This window comes from Chlorocebus sabaeus, chromosome 20 (assembly GCF_047675955.1).
Source record: "Chlorocebus sabaeus isolate Y175 chromosome 20, mChlSab1.0.hap1, whole genome shotgun sequence".
In the NCBI taxonomy this organism is placed as follows: Eukaryota; Metazoa; Chordata; class Mammalia; order Primates; family Cercopithecidae; genus Chlorocebus; species Chlorocebus sabaeus.
In genome coordinates this window covers 18974382-18987171 of record NC_132923.1, presented here as the reverse complement: position 1 = coordinate 18987171, position 12790 = coordinate 18974382, and the positions used below count along the sequence as shown (strand labels likewise).

General features: G+C 47.0%; 1 pseudogene; it reads right to left on the bottom strand.

The window, feature by feature from the left end:
- Positions 1-9317: 9317 nt before the first annotated feature.
- On the bottom strand, positions 9318-11127 carry LOC103224121 (non-selective voltage-gated ion channel VDAC2-like; annotated as a pseudogene).
- Positions 11128-12790: the final 1663 nt, after the last annotated feature.

The following is a 12790-nucleotide window of genomic DNA, read 5'->3' as shown; positions in this document are numbered from 1 at the left end:
CAACTCCTTGCTTTAGACGAAGGCTTTCGGTTGACCAAGTACACAATGCATATACGTAGCTTGCAGGCCTCAGAAACGTGGGCTTGGTAGCAGTGTTTCCACTGTACACAGGAGCCAGAGGCTCAGTGCGCTTCTGAGTTGCCCAAGGTTGCATATCTTGTAAGAGACAGAGGCCGTGCACAAAGATTTGGCAAAGCCCGGTTCCCCCACTATTGCAACCCTGAAACACTCTGTAAACCATAAATCGCCCTGCAAATATTAATTTTTATGTCACCCCCTCTCGAGGGCCTAAGAGGTGTTGAGTTGCTTGGTAATAGATCCGTTTCCACTTATCCAGGAAAGGAATTCCTTGGACAAACCAGCAGCTTTCCTCAGACAACCCTCCCTTTGTGAATCAGGTGTGGGAGGACCCATTGCAGGCTCATTAACATGTTTGGGGAATGCTCATGGAGCACCAGGTCCCGTGCTAGGCATTAGCATTTAATCTTCCAACAACTCTCAGATAGGATGATTAGGTTTACAGGTGAGGAATTCTAAACGTCATACAGCTGCCACAGCCAGCACCTGGCTCTGGGGTGTCTGACTGTGGGGCTCCAGCTCTCAGTTCTTTCACAGTATGCTATTTTGTCTTTGTCCTGTATTTTACAGGGTGGCACACGGAAGAGGCACAGGAGAGCAAATACCTGCCTTCCAATAGAAGCCTTTGAAGAGAAATAAGGAGGAGGACAAAGCCACTGATTAAACTGATTAGTTAAAATTGAAAATTAAGCCAACTGATGAAGTGAAAATAGGGTGCCTATTGTGCTTGGCATGACGTTTTAAATTAGAATTGAAATGGAAACAGCATCATGGTTTCCCCCACGCCTTATCCAGGCAGCCGTGTACTCTGGGGGTATTTAAACTACCTGCAGGCTGGAGAGGAGGGTGGGGGCGTGCAGGACGGCTTTTGCAGAACTCGGGAAACCAGCTCACCTGCAATGCTGAAACAATGAAACCAAGAAGGGAGGGGACTCAGAAAACTAATAGCACAACCCCAAGCAGTTCCTGGAGTCAAACACCTGTGGGTTTTCATGCACTAAATATAGTGGAAGTTGGGTCATCTTATCCTTAAATAAACACTACAGGGAGCAAAGACTTTTTTGAAAAGAATCTTTACATTGGCTCAGGTAAGCGGGAGCCTGGGAGAAGCAGCGCTTGGGTGGCTGTGAATGGTCTGCGGTAGCCTCTGGTCCTCACATCCCCTGCTATCTCAGGATCCCACACAAAACATTCCTCTGTGGTTTTATGCCTGTTTTTAAGTCAACTGCATGTACCTCGTTGTCCCTGTGCCCTTCATCCCCTCCCCCTACCGTGAGAGATCAGTTTCCTTGGCCTTCACCTGATCTGACCAGGGACAGCAGGAGAGGCGTCCCCTCTCTCTCTAGCTCTGGCAAAAGAGGCAGCTTTTCAGCAGGCTTATTTTCCATCCTACTTTAGATATTACTGAAAGGAAATGAACTCTTCTTTGACTTTGGCTTTTGAATTTTGGATGCTGCTGAATCGGGCACAGTCCCTCCTTTAGGAAACGTTAAACCAGAGGCTTGTGGCCAGGTTTCTGGCTTGTTTGAGTGGCAGTTTGGTGCCCAGTAGGGTTCAAGGGATTCAAAGTGAGGAGCCCTTTACAGAGAGGCAGTGGGGCAGAAGAGCTGGACCTTTGGAGCTGGAGACTCCAGCTCAGCATGCTCCTCTGCTCCCCTAGTGATTGCATACACCGCTCCAAGCCCAGTGTCCTGGTGGGAACAATGCAGGTGATGATGATGCCAGTTTTGGGGTTCCTAAGAATTAGAAAAGCCAGGTATTTTTTAATAAAGCTCCAAGCCCAGTACCAGGTGCCCATAGACAGTATCTATTACTTGATATCCTCTGCTCTAGAGGAGTTTACAGTCTGCTTGGGGAGTTAAGAGAAATGGCTAAGTGGTATTTAAATCATTAACATATGTGTGCCGCAGCTTCTTTAGTTCTGTTGGACATCAGGAAGTAAAAACACTGGTTACAATTGATTAATACCTACAGAGGCCGGTTAAGGGCACGTTACACACTTTCACGATGCTCGTGACAGCCCTGCCAGCTAAGGACGGTAGTCTCTCCCCCTACTCCACCCGCTACTTAACGGAAGAGAAACTAAGACTCAGAGAGGTTGAGCAACATGCCACAGCCTGCACAGCTGCCTGGGCTGGCAGTTTCACACCTGGCGCCAAGATAGCGTGGACCGTGTCCAGCTGCTGGGCTAGGAACCTAGGGCACCGGCCAGTGCTCTGTCCTGGCTGACTGCCCCGATGCCCATTGGCCTGTGGGTTGCAATATCATCATAATTCCTACTAAGCAACCCATTAGCCTCACTCTCGAGGTACTGCCAACTCACCGAAGTTCCCCAGAACTTCAGACCCACTTCCCCCACTCGTCTGCTGAGGGTAAGCAGAGAATGAAAGGTACTGCTCCAGAGGACTGTGGCAAACTCTATACAATAAAGTTATTTTGTCCTTTCACTGAGCAACTTCCTCGTACCAGGAATTAGAATCTGCACATTGAAAAGGCCCAGAAGCCTCCTGCTCTAGTGTGGCAGGCGCTTTTGTAAATGTGTGACCTGCTGGTTTTGCTGGGATGTGCACATTTCTAATAATGGTGTTGATCAACAAAGAGGACTTTGCATGGCAGGGGCGTGCCCTCCCTCCAAAGCTGCTGTTTCAGAGGTTCCTCCACCATGCAAGCCCCGGACCTGGGACGAACTCACACTCCCTAACATGCTTGTGTTTTCCTGTGAGACAAGTGCCTCTTCCACCCTAAGAGCATTTAATGACTTCCAATAGGGTCAGCAGTCCAGGCGTAGTGAAAGAGGGCAGGGAGAGAGACCCTGCCCAGCTATGGGGGATCAGCTTGGGTGACCTGACCCCACCACGGTGGAAACCAATTTGAGAAATAACTTACTGGGGGCGTGATGAGGGTTGTTCTGGATCCAGAGGCAACAATCTTTTTTTGCAAAGGTCTAAATAGTCGATATTGTAGGCTTTGCGTGTCTCTGTCACAAATATTCCACCAACGTTGTATCACGGAAGCAGCCCCCAATGACACACAAATGCATGGGCAAGACTGTTCCAATAGAACTGCATTTATGGACACTGACATTCGAATTTCATGTCGTTTTCATGTAGCATGAAATATTCCTTTGATTTTCCCCAATCGTTTAAAATCCAGTCCTATTTTGGCTGTTCACAAACCAGCAGCAGGACAGATTTGGCCCACTGGCTGGAGTTTCCAACCCATGAACTAGAGGACAGGCTGCCTCACAGCAAGACCCTCCCCCTGTTGTTTTCTGCCTCTCCCATGCCCCCACCATGTTCCTCAGCGAGGTAGAACCACAGTCTGCCAGTCCTGTTAGCTGGGTATTACCTGCCTCCTTAGTGGTTCCTCCATTGCCCCTCCTCAGGGCTGGTTGTGGTTGCCCGTTGACAGCATGAGTTGCTGTCACTGCAACTCTGAAGCTGGGCCACGAAGTCCCGATCACATGGGTGTCACTGCCCTCTGGTCCCGGATGGTCCTGTTGGCCCACCTTCCACCATGCCCCTCACCGCTGGAGAATCTCCTCTTCCCATCAGGGTCACAATTTCTTATGTTCCCAGCAAGTGTGGACTTCCTTCCTTGGTTCTTCATAGAGCCCCCAAATGTTAGTACGCCTGCTAGGCAGGCTGGTTCTACTCCTTAGAACTCCTCTGAAAGAGCTTGGGACAATGTGTTTGGAATTTAAGGTTGCACCCCATATTGTTGGTTCAATATGTCCTTCTTGCCCACAGTCCCCAGGTGCACCTCCAAGGCTAACTTAGTAAGCCCTTTGTTCTGGTGTCCTGAGGGCGGACTGCAGAGCCCTTTACCACTTTCCTGAGGGGGCAACGGGGTAGGGACCGTTTGAAAATGCAGCAACCCAGTGGACCCCCAGGCGCAGCCAGCAGAGCCGGCCCCACTGGAAGCAGACTTGTGGCCCGGGAGCTCAGCCTCTTTGCCTGCAGCAGGCATGCAGGTTGTCAGAGGCTGGAGAAATGAGATCCAGACATACCAAATGCTCCTGATGGGGGAACGTTCCAAATGGAAAACTATCCATTCAGACTCAGCCTTGATGAATCCAAAGGGGGATAGGGAGGGCCCTGACGATATCCGTGGGACTCTGCGGGCCGTTCAGATTTGCAAGGGAAAAGATAAAAGAGAGGCCATCATGAAAAAGGCTTCACCCTGCCAAGAATAAGTCAAGAATACTCAAGTTGGCTGGGCGCAGTGGCTCACACCTATAATCCCAGTGCTTTGAGAGGTCGAAGCAGGAGGATTGCCTGGACCCAGGATTTCAAGACAAGCCTGGGCAACATAGTGAGACCCCATCTGAAGTCATTAAAACCAATTTATTTTTAAAAGAATGCTTAAGCCATGAAGGAAGCTATCTGAAAAATAGTAAGTTTCAATAAGAACAGGTAGAGGATGGCTCTACTGCCTAGGGAGGGGAGACTGAAGTGGATGAGGCTTCGAGGAGAGCCCAGTGCTTGCTTCCTCCAGGGTTTCCCTCTTTTCCATTGCAGAAGGAACAGGCACTGAGAGTGAGAACTGAGTGGGCTGGGGAGCCGGATGGACTTTACCCTGCCATTTCCTAACCCTGTGGCATTTGGCAAGTTCTGTTTCTGCGGCTATAGAAATGGGGATGCTTACCTGCTGCAGTGAGTATAAGGATTAGAGGAGGTAAGCTTAGTAAAGACCCTAGCGCAAAGTCGACGGTTAATAAACAGTGGCCTAGATATGTGTGTACGGGTGCGTCAACAAGGCGATTCATCAGTAAAGTAGCAACCTTCGTTTTGGTCTTCTGATGCCTGATGAAAATCACCTAGAGTGCTAGTTCAAAACGCGGACTCCCAGGATCCCGCCCTCAGATTCTGATTTAGAGGGACGGCGGAAAGGCTGAGGAAGGGCCAGGGAATCATGTACAGAAAGTTCTCGGGTGCCCTGGAGTTTGGAAACCGCAGGCACAAGGGTTAAGGAGGAGGTGCAGGATGGGAACAGGTACGGTGGGAGAGTCCTTAGAGCTGGAATGAGGGCGACCAGCCTAGAAGATGACATCCCAGGGGACAGAGGACACTTGAACACATGTCACAGATCTTCACGAGGAAAACATCAGACCAGTAAGCTGGATGTCCACACTTAGGATTCAATTTTTAAAAGATGGATTTGATTAAAGGGACCAATTTGCCTGTCATTTTTGTAGACTATTAGATTGGGGGTGGAAAGACAATTTTGTTTTGTGTTTTTAGTTGCCTGTTGTTAGAACAGCACATGTTTACTTCAGATTTTGATACAAAATTATTATGCTCCAATGGTGATAAAATCAAGGGGGTTTGTGGTGAGTAGAACAAAACTGAGTCTAAGATTTGACGTCCGCACAGCCGGTAGTGATGAGGGATTTCTCACTTCCCCTAATAAAATCCCCAGTGTTGAAGGGAGTCTTCCGTCAGGAGGGGAAGGTGACCAAGTTACTCTTCCCTCTGGAGCCCTGACTTCCGTGGCCGTGTCCTCCTACTGTCTGGGAAGCTGCTCTTCCTTTGCAGACTGCACCCAACAAGAGTCCCCACAGGCACCCTTGGTTCCCGGAGCCAGCGGAGACAAGCTGGATGTTTAACAAGATACATTACTAAATTTGTAAAGGAAAGTAAATATAGAGAAAACATAAATTATAGGACGATATAGAGTATCCTCATGATACTCCCTTATAGAACCGGATCTTCTGGGCCCCAGTCCACGCCCCCAGCTGCCCAGCTCTGTGCTCAAGCTCCCAGGGGCTGGCTGCTGGGCTGGTGGGTCCCAGTTACTACCACCATGACTCCAAGACCATGTTCTGGACCTCTTGACCCTCCTTAAATTCAGATTCCAGAATCTAGAGACAGATTCCCTGTTGTTCTTTATCCAGGATCTTCCCTTTCAATTTTTTCATCTGCCAAGAAACTTCCCAGCAAAGACCTTGCCGTTCGGGTGAGACTCACTCTGCCCCTTCCCTGTGCATTCATAAGCCAAAGCTGTGGCATTCATAAGCCAAAGACAGATCACTTATGGGGGAGTGGTCCTGCTCAGGTCCCTAGAGGCCCGCATTTCCCACTTCTCCCTTCAGCCCAAAGCCCTGCTGCAATTAAGTCACCCTGTTCTCAAAAACCTTCAATAGCTCTTCATTGCCTGTAGGACGAGGCTCAGGATCTCGCAAAAGCGAATGTTTAAAGGAAGTCTTGGGCCAGACACAGTGGCTCGCACCTGTAATCCCAGCACTTTGGGAGGCCAAGGTGGGTGGACTGCTTGAGATCAGGAGTTCACGACCAACCTGGCCAACATAGTGAAACTAGAAATACAGAAATTAGCTGGGCATGGCGGAGTCTGTACTAAAAATACAAAATTAGTTGGGCATGGTGGAGTGCACCTGTAGTCCCAGATACTAGGGAGGCTGAAGCAGGAGAATTGCTTGAACCCGGGAGGCAGAGGTTGCAGTGAACTGAGATCACATCACTGCACTCCAGCCTGGGCGACAGAGCAAGACTCCACCTCAAAAAATAAAATCAAATAAAGGAAGCCTCAAATCACCTTCCAAGTCTATTTCCCATCCCTCCCAGCCCCACATCCTCCACTATAGCTTCCGGTTGCAGTAAGAAGGGAGGATAGGGTGAGGAAGCCCACATTTTATCTGGAAAAATGGTCACCAGTTTCCAATGAGTTCCATTTCACATAGGGTGAGAGCTGGTGGGGCACTGGCCTGGACACCAGCAGACCATGTCCTATTCTGGTGTGTGCAGCCTTCTAGCCTCAGGTGAGGCAGCAGCCTTTGCTGGGACTCAGTTTCCTCATCTGCAAAATGCGGATATTGGGTTAGCCTATCTGTAGGATCCTTGCCCACAGCTCCACAGCGGCCTTTGTGACTCAAAGAAGCTGTGAAGGACTCAGTTGCCCAGAGAAGGCCTGAAGTGATGTGGATCCCTTGCTTATGCTGGTGACAGGAGTGATCCTGGGTTTTCTCTGCGCTCAGGCTTCTTGTGAGGGAGAAATGGCTCAACTGTATTCAGTGAGCACAGAAGCAGTGCTCAGCACATCCTGTGCACGCCACTTTGCCAGGCCCTGGGGGTCAGGGAAGGATGAGAAATAGCCCCTGCCCATAAAGAGCTCCTGGGAAATACAAGACAAAAACATGCTTGTGTCATGCTGTAGATGAGTACTGTGACAGAGGAGGACAATGTTAGGGTCTCGTTGGCAGGGGATGACTGGAAGAAGCCTCAGAAAGCAGGGACCTTGGAGCTGCACCTTGCAGGATGAGTCCCGTTTGGCTGCACACTCCCTGGGGAATGGGGAGGCAGTGGGGAGCCATTGAAAGCTTTTAGCAGGGGAGTGACAAGAGAAACATCTGCATACAGCAGCTGCTTGGGAGATGGGATCCCTGTGTGGGGACATGAACGATACCCCAAGTACTGTTTTGAAAGATTTGGGTTTGTGTTTCGAAAGATCACTCTGGCAACTGTGTCGTGGATGAAGGGGCGGAGGTGAGACTGGAAACAGGGAGACCTGAAAGGCAGCCACAGCAATGGTCCAGGCAAGGCATGCTGACAGGGTGTAGGACTGAACTTCGGCACAGAACAATCACAGAACCCTTTACAAACGTGGGCATCGCCACAAAGAATTCGATAGTAGAATTTGTTCTGTAGACTCATGGATGTCAGGCATACCTGTTTATTTAAGTCAGTCATTGTATTTTATGTCCTGGAATAATTTCAATAGTCTCCCTCTCCTTCCTTCTCCCCTATTCAGCTATCTTCTCCACTTCACCTGACTCATCCCCATAGCATTCTTTTTTTTTTTTTCTTGAGATGGAGTCTCACTCTTGTCGCTCAGGCTGGAGTGCAGTGCTGCGATCTTGGCCCACCGCAACTTCTGCCTCCCGGGTTCAAGCAATTCTCCTGCCTCAGCATCCTGAGTAGCTGGGATTACAGGCACCCACCACCATACCTGGCTAATTTTTGTACTTTTAGTGGAGACGGGGTTTTGTCATGTTGGCCAGGCTGCTCTTGAACTCCTGACCTTAGGCGATCGGCTTGCCTCGGCCTCCCAAAATATTGGAATTACAGGCGTGAGCCACCACACTCAGCCTACCCCCATAGCATTCTACTCCCACTCAGCCCCGCTTCAAGTATAAACAGCCTCACAATGAAAGCCAAAGAAAGTATCTAATTCAGGATTTCTCAAGGATGTGCTTTTGGGATTACCGGCAGAGCAATTCTCTGTTGAGGAACTGTCCCCTGCATTGTAGAACATTCAGCATCCTGGTCCTTAGGGAGCTGATGGCTCTAGCATCCCCTAGTTATTCTGAGAACCAAACAATATCCCCTAGGCGTCCAAGCTTCCCTTAGTGGAGTAGTACTTGGAGTATTGTTCATGCCCCCACACAGGGGTCCTATCTCCCAAGCAGCTGCTGTATGCAGGTGTTTCTCTTGCCTGCCATCCCCTGAAACAGCAGCCCCCAGAGACACATCATGTACCACCTCACCGTCTCACATCAGGGTAGACTGAGAGGATAGAGGGCCCAGCCAGTCAGCCTGCATGGATGTCTGAAATAGCTTTATTCTACCCTCATCTTGGATTGAATTTGGCTGAGTATAACATTCTTGAATTTGGCTGAGCATAAAATTCTAGGCTAGTACTCATTTTTCTTCGGAATGTGGAGACATTTCCTCATTATAAAAATTTTTTAAAAGCGTGTACGCTCTTATTGTAGTCTTAAAAGGTTCACGGAACTAATCTAGGGACAGAATGAGGTGAAGAGCAGAATGCTCACCTGAAAAACCAAGTAGGAGCAAGATACCAGGGCGATTTGACCCTCACTGGCAGGTACTTGGAACCATTAATTATATGCTTGTTTTGTAATTGTTTTGTATTCATAATTTGTAATGTTCTGGGATACCAAAAGTAATTCTAATGGTGGTTGAATTTGACAAAAATAATTTAAACCTCATCTTAAAATGTCCACTGATTCATCCCATGCAATGACAATATTCAGTGTGTAAAGGAACATAAAAACAAACGCGAGCACAACGGTGCAGTTTTCATAAAGGTCTATTTCATGATTAGTGGGTAGCACATTTAACAGTTAAATACATCTAGACAATGTACAGATAACTGCAGGACTGCAGCATTGGCAACTAGAGAGAGAGAGCCTATTGAACTAGAAAGCAGCTAACAAGTAACCATCTAAAGATTTAAAATACAGCTCTTATTTAGATCATCCTTCATTTTGATCACCTTCTCAGGGGGAAAAAGCCTGCTAGTCACAATGGAAATACATCAAGGCCGAATCTTCTGATATCCATTCCCAGAGGTTTGTTTCATCTGGATTAAGCCTGCAGCTCCAGGGCAAGGCCAAGTGTGTGGCCTCCAGCATCCATGCTCCTCCCATCTACCGGAGCAGACAGGGTGAGCTTCACACCAGGCCTCCGGGGTGGAGTGTAGCCCACCCCAGTCAACCAGTTGTTGACTTTTGCAGAAATGGAAGCAGTGGGTTTTAATTGAAATTTAGCTGCAAGGCCAAAACGAGCGCTGCTGGTACCTGATGTCCAAGCAAGGTTTACTAAAGCATCAGGATCTTCACATACTTTCTGACAAACTGATCCTCCAAATTCTGCCCCATCATTGACATTAGTGTGCAGCTGGAAGTCCCCAGTCCTGTAGCCCACTGCAAAGTGATTCCTCATCTGCTTTGACTTGGTGCTGTCAAAGCTCATCTGGTACCCAGCAAGCTGAACCATGAATTGCTAGTCCAGCAAAATCAAGGTTAACATCAAAGCCAAGCTTTACACACCCCTTCTTGTAAGAGGGCTTGATTTTGCCACTTTTCTTTCCTATGTTTGGTGAAAAGGTAGTATCTAATATCATTTTCAAACCTTGACAAATTTGGTCGTCAATTGTGGTTTCTGTCCCGAGTGTCATCAGTGTTCCATTTTTCTGTGAAAGTCAAGTCATACTTGCACCATTTATATTTGGACTCTAAGATCCCAGTAACTTTACCGGTGTCTGTATTAGATGAACCAGACTGAGAATTCCACACCACCACATGACTTTGCTTTTACCTCGTTTCACCAACTTGAAACCAAATCCTTTGTTGAAACCCTCTCTGGGAGCTTTGACAAGGTGAGCGTATGATGGAGGAAGACACACTGGCTGTGTACAGGTCTGTCGGTAGGTCGACATGGTCAGGCCTGAGGAAGAGGTGATCTGGTGGTCTCCTTAGTGAGGCTGCTGCTGTTGCTCCACTTGCAGGTGAGGCCACTGGACTCACTCATGGAGCTGCACCTGCCATGGCTGGAGGGCAAGGGGAGGAGCTTCATTGTCTTTTAGCTTCTAGTATTGCTGTTGAGAGGTCTGCTGCCACTGATGCTTTATCCTTGTATGTGACCTGTTCCCCCAGCCCCTGCCCTCCGAGAGTCTTCTCTTTACTTCTGGTGTTCTGGATTCTATGATAAAGTGTCTTGGTCTGTGTGTGCCTCTGTATGATTTGTATGTGCCTGTGTCTGTGTCTCTGTGTGTGCATGTGTGTAAGTGCCTGTGTCTGTGTCTCTGTGTGTGCATGTGTGTAAGTGCCTGTGTCTGTGTGTCTGCGTGCCTGTGTCTGTGTGTCTGTGTGCCCGTGTAAGAGTCTGTGTCTGTGTGTCTGTATGCCTGTGTGTAAGTGCCCGTGTCTATGTGTCTGTATGTGTATATGTTTACATTCACTGTGCTGGGCACTCCATGAGTGATTTTAATCTGAAAGTTATATCCTTCAGTTATAGGAAATTTTTCCTTTACTCTTTCTTTAAAAATGTTTTCTCCCTTTTCTCTGTTTTCTCTTTCTGGATTTTGATTATTCAGATGTTGGACCTCTGGACTAGTCTAGTGCTACTGTTTATTTCTGGTTTTCAATCAGAATCTCTCTCTCTCTCTCTCTCTCTCTCTCCATCTGTCTCATTTCTCTTTTTGTTTTACCTTCTGAGTGACTTTTCTGAAAAAACCTTGTAAACTTTCCACTGAATTTCTAAGTTTTGCTGTCAACTCTTTAACCTGTTTTCGAACATATCCCCCTTTTAAGCTTCCCTTTTTCCATTTCACAGGTGCAATATCTTGTATCACTTTGAGAATATTATTTTTAAGTTTTGCTGGCATTTTCTTATGCTCTTGTACTCTCTTTTCTCCAAGTGACTTTTATCTGTTAATGTGTTTTATTCCTTGTCTTTGGTGGTAGAGGGATTCTTCAGAAGGCAGGCGATCCTTAGCTACTCATACTTATTTTGGTATGAGTCACATAAAAATTAATTAGAAGCTCTAGTTCATGCTTGAATCTCACAGTCTTCCAGCCTTCTCTGCATTCAGCCATGTTTTGTTAGGAGACCCCCAGATGTGGATATCCGTAGGTATTCTCTCCTGGGGCTGGTCAGCTTTCCCGAGAGGAATCTTCTGTCAGCCATATGTATGTCTGGATGTACAAGGCTGACTCACAGTAAAGTATGTAGATTTCACTTAATCCCACTTTCAAAATAAAAAGTCTCAACCATCTTCTGAGCTGCTATTGGTATCTCCAATTCCAGAGGCTTTCTAATTTACCTTCTGCAGAGAGTAAGCCTCTTTTCTTCCACTTGGGTGAGCAGGTACCATTGCTGGATAGTACAGGCTTGGGGAATAACTGCTCTTTATGAAGACTTTTTACAAATCCCGTGGTTTTCTGTCCACCCCCACATTCTGGCTTTCAAAGATATCTGATGTTTCTGATTCCTAAGCCCTGCTGAGGCTTGAGGTGCGCATTGCCTTGCTTCTTTTTCATTTTTCCACTTTCTAGCTTTGATTTCAAGGTTCTCAAATCTGCCAAGTCAGTTACCGCTCATCCAACTGCTTCTCAACTTCCCCAAAGCATGTGGATCGCTCTCACCACCTGCCATTTCTTCTTCTGTTCTCATTGTAATTATGAGTGTTTGCCTTTTGTATTCTTTCTCTGTCATTTTTGTTGGGATTAAGATGAAGGCAGTGTATAGCCTCTTCAGATTTTTTTTTTTTTTCACTTAGCCGTATGCATTTTAGGTTCCTCCATGCTTCTATGCATTCACCTACTGAAGGACATCTTGGTTGCTTCCAAGTTTTGGCAATATGAATGAAGATACTGTAAATACTCATGTACCATGTGTAGGTTTCTGTGTGGACATAAACTTGTGTTTGGGTAAATACCAAGGAGTGAGATTGCAGGATCATCCGGTAAGAGTATGTCTAGGCTTTTGTTGTTGTTGTTTTGGTAAGAAACTACCAAACCCTCTTCCAAAGTGGCTGTACCATTTTGCATTCTCACCAGCAGTGAATGATGCTGTACATCCTCACTAGCATTTGGTGTTGTCAGTATTTTGGATTTTAGCTGTTCTAATAGTAAAATAATATTTTTAATGTCCTTGTCTCCTAATTCTATAATCTCTGTCAGTTCTGGGTCTAAGTTGATTGGGTTTTTTACTTCTTATGGGCTGTATCTTCTCGCCTTTATACATGCCTGAAAATTTTTTATTCATTATAGAAATTGTGAATTTTACCTTATTGGGTACACAATATTTTTGTATCTCTATAAATATTCTTGAGCTTTGTTCGGGATGTAGTTGAGTTTGATCCTGTGGGTCTTTTAAGCTTTGTTAGATAGGACCAGAACTGCATTTCGTTGTGGGCTAATTTTCCCCCACTACTGAGGGAAGACCCT